Below are 4,490 nucleotides of genomic sequence, written 5' to 3'. Positions count from 1 at the left end.
ATGAGACAAGTAATACTAGGAGACACATAAAGATGGATGGAGCGGCTCCCTCTTCAGTGGTGACTGGTATCTGGCCCATTGTGATGTCACTCGTGTTCCGCTTCCTTGTGATATCACACAGTGCGACCCCCATTGTGATGTTCTGACTGTGGTTATAAGGAGGGACGCTCCTGCACAAGGCTTTGTCTGGAGAGGCTGACTGTGGACTACACAAGAAGCGATATCTTCCTCTAGGCTGAAACTCTGTTTCGGATTTTTCTATTGTTGAGTGTGCTATTAGCACCTGTGGAGGGCGCTCCTATCAACACCCGCCCCCGTGATCCCAGGGCTGTGATCCCTGCAGGTAAGAGCTTTACCGGATATCCACCCAATATGGAGGTATCGGTAATAAGTCAGATGATTCATGTCATGGAGGATTCTTCATGTGTTACTTGTGATGTCCGGAGTCTTCTCATGTGATCTTCATCTTTTCTCCCTTAGATCACAAAAATATGTATAATATTCATCCTGCCGTCTACTTCTGCTCTGGATTCTTCTCTGGTGTCTTATGTACTATCATATTTGGGTAAGTCTCATAATGATTTCTGGGCTACATGGGGGTCTGTAGAAGAAATCTCACATCTTCAGGGCATCACACGAGTCAGTGCCGGGTACAATCTCGTGTAGACGCTTAGTGGCTCCTAAACTGGGTCTGACCTGCCGGGAGCACAATGGACTATTCTGTACAGTAGAGAGAAAATGCTGATTGTCATAGACACCGAAAATGACTGCAGAAAGGGGCAGATAAAATAGATGGAGAACAATATATCTCATTATAGCACTGTGCAGAATGTAGAGATGGATTTCTGTATAATGTCACTTCTGTTCATCATTTTACAGACATCTAAAGAAGAAGAATTTCTGTAGAGAAGTTACAAGACAAGATGGCGTGGACGCAGATATAAAGAGTAGGGCTGCTCCTAATGGTAAGTGCGGCCGTCACCAACCTCACAGTAATATCTATGTACAAATACCATATTTTTCGGACTATAAGACGCACCTAGGTTTTAGAGGAGGAAATTGGGGAAAAAATGAAAGCAATCAATGTGGTCAATTTTGTACATAATATGTCCTATCCTGGTATATATGGTCCCCTCATCCACATTGTGATACACTTGGCCCCCCTCATCCCTATCCTGGTATGCATGGCCCCCTTATCCCTCCTTATCCCCATCCTGGTATGCATGCCTCCTCATCCCTAGCCTGGTATGCATGCCCCCATTATCCTGGTAGGAATGGTCCCCCTTATCCCTATCCTGGCAGGAATGATCACCCTCATCCCTATCTTGGAATGCAGGGCCCCCATTTCGTCCTAGTATGCATGGCCCCATCCCTATCCTGGTATGATTGGCCCTCACCTCCATCCTGGTATGCATGGCACCATCAGAAAACATATAAAAAAAGCCCAAAACATTACACTTACCTTCCCGGCTCTCCCTCACAGCGTCCTACTCCGATGCCAGTAACTGCTTTATGCTTGTAAGCAGCACATGGTAGGGACGTCATGCGCTGCTTGCAAGCTGAAGAGCAGCTGCCAGAATACTCAATGCTCTGCACGCCAGGACTATGTACGCGCAAAGCAGTGAGTATTCGTTGCTCTCTAGCGAGCACAGTGTCAGCCGGGGACTTCCTGCAGCTGCCAGCGGTCATGTGTGCCGATACTTAAGAGAAAGGATTATTCATGGAATGCAGTGAGTATTCATTTCTCTTTAGCCACGGGTACAGGAGTTAGCTGAAGCCTCCGGCTCCTGCCTCCTGTGACCCGCTGCTCTGCCGAAACCGCTCCCCAACCTCCCCACCACAGCCAGAGCCGGTGCATCCAGACTATAACACATATCCCCCATTTTCCTCCACATTTTTATAGTCTGAAAAACACGGTACTTCTTGGTGGCTTTTATATTACAAGAACGCAGTTCACATTATAAAGCTGGAGAATTACTCTAGTGACATCTACAAGAAACAATCTACAAGAAATACAGAAGTTTTTCCTTTTGATGATTTCAATGTTCTATGTTACAGGAGAACATGAGGCTGAAGCAACGATTATACATGATGATGCTGCTCATGGACCCATCATGAATGATGATACTCCTCATGGACCCATCATGAATGATGATGCTCCTCATGGACCCATGGCTGAACCAAGAGATGTCCACAAAGACACCAACATCTCTTCACGTAGCCCCCATTATGTCGTGACTGATATCGACCTATATGAGGGGATCATCTATTCTGACAGTACGTTTATTTTCTCTTCACATTGATAAGAAGAATGCTTACTACCATAAATATCATCAGTTCTTCTAATTTACATAACATGAATAAATTAAAATCTACCAATCTTTTAATCACTTTCTTTTACAGAACAAGAGGACAGAACATATTCCACCTCCTCTGAGTCCTCCTCCGACTTCTGCTCTGCCTCTCAAGATTTTGATGAAGACTCTGGCATGGACAAAAACATGGAGAAACGGAGCGACTCCATGAAGTTTCTCCTTAAGGAACTTCTGGCCTATGCCAGCCAAAACCATATGTAAGTCCTTAGGGCTCCTGTGCATTTTTATGATATACAGTATGTTATATTTTAGTATTAACAGGCAATAGGCTAAATAATTAGAAATTGGGCACTAATGTCCTAAATGATTAAATCATTATTTTTTTATGGCAGCTAAATCATCAGTCTGTGAGCCAAGACTTGCTGGACTACATGAGAATGGCTGTTGTTATGCTCGAATCACGAATATGATACAATAGAAATTATCTTTGATAAATCACAATATATAACAACAATGGACGATCACATGACTAACAAATTAAAAACAAGGAGAGTCGGTGGTCATGGCATAAACCATAAGATGAATATTTCATCATGATCATATTATACATATACAGCAATACTGGCATAAAATGTAAATGTAATAAATCACAGGAGTTTTGCTCAATATCAACAATTACATTTACATCCAGGTGCCATAACCAATACTAAGCCTTATTAATGCCCAAAACTCACAACAAAGAGTTATGTCAGTGCCAAGGACGTTTAGACATGCTGTAGGACCAGAAATGCCAGCTGTCACATCAACCTAATAGTCGTTTCACCATCATAGCTTTTTGAAGGAGTTATAGCAAATCAGGTGGAGCGCTGTATACGGACCACATGTACCATGAGGGAGGGATTTCTAGAAAACTGTAATCTAATAACACAAGATCAAAAAATAATAGGGTACTATTCCTATCACAGCAATGATCAGGTGTAGAACATCCCTGAACAGTGAGATTAAATAATGCCACTATATATGACCTAGTCCTGGGTTATAATCTAGTGATAATGGTCGATATGTAACCTTCTTCTGTTGCCCCACTCATTAAAATCTGTCACCATGTATATATATTCATCTTTACTGTCTTACTGATTTTGTAACATATATTTTTCAGGTGAGGCAGAGCGTGGTCTCGCTGTGTTCCCACAAGGAATATGGGATCCAGCTGGAGACGACAACGTTACATCAACAAGACGAGACAGATTCCGGGCTCGGTCTCTGATCTCAACCACTTGATATGACATTTTCTGGACTTTCCGCAGCTAGACGCACTCACAGAACAAGTGGGTTTCCTTCTGCAAGACGAGACAGATTCCGGGCTTGGTCTCTGATCTCAACTACTGGATATGAAATTTTCTTGACTTTCTGCAGCTAGACGCACTCACAGAACAAGTGGGTTTCCTTCTGCAAGACGAGACAGATTCCGGGCTTGGTCTCTGATCTCAACTACTGGATATGACATTTTCTCGACTTTCCGCAGCTAGACGCACTCACAGAACAAGTGGGTTTCCTTCTGCAAGACGATACAGATTCCGGGCTCGGTCTCTGATCTCAACCACTGGATATGATAGTGACTGGACTTTCAACAGCTAGACGCACTCACATAGTAAGTGAGGCACCTACTGCACACGAGGCAGATTCTGGGCTCAGTCTCTGCTCTCATCAGTGGATAAAACGTTTGATGGACTTTCTGCAGCTAGATGTAATCACGAATTGAGTGAGTTACCTGCTGCACCATGACACAGATTCCGGGCTCGGTCTCTGTTCCCATCAATGAACATCTACAGCCTAAGGGAAGGGCAGTCCTTCAGCATAGGTTCCCTAGAGGTTTCCTCCACTGGGGGTTTTTCCTCTCCTGAGCACTGAAGGTCGACTCTTCGTGAGTCAATGGCCCATTGCCATCATTATTATCGGGGCACTTTTTAAGACTATTGTCCTGACTTCTAATGGGAACATCTACATTACCCACCTTGAAAGAAGTTAATAAAGAAGTCATTGAATCATATGTAGCAGTGTATCTGAGCATCTATCGATCCTTACAATACAGCAGAATATGCACAACACTGTGAGGAGGGAATATTTTATAAAGCATTAAACATATGGAGGCTTATATTCGTGTTTTCTAACAAT

Source organism: Dendrobates tinctorius, unplaced genomic scaffold (genome assembly GCF_039654945.1).
Source record: "Dendrobates tinctorius isolate UK_male_01 unplaced genomic scaffold, ASM3965494v1 ptg000084l, whole genome shotgun sequence".
Classification (NCBI taxonomy): domain Eukaryota; kingdom Metazoa; phylum Chordata; class Amphibia; order Anura; family Dendrobatidae; genus Dendrobates; species Dendrobates tinctorius.
This window is presented reverse-complemented; position numbering follows the sequence as displayed.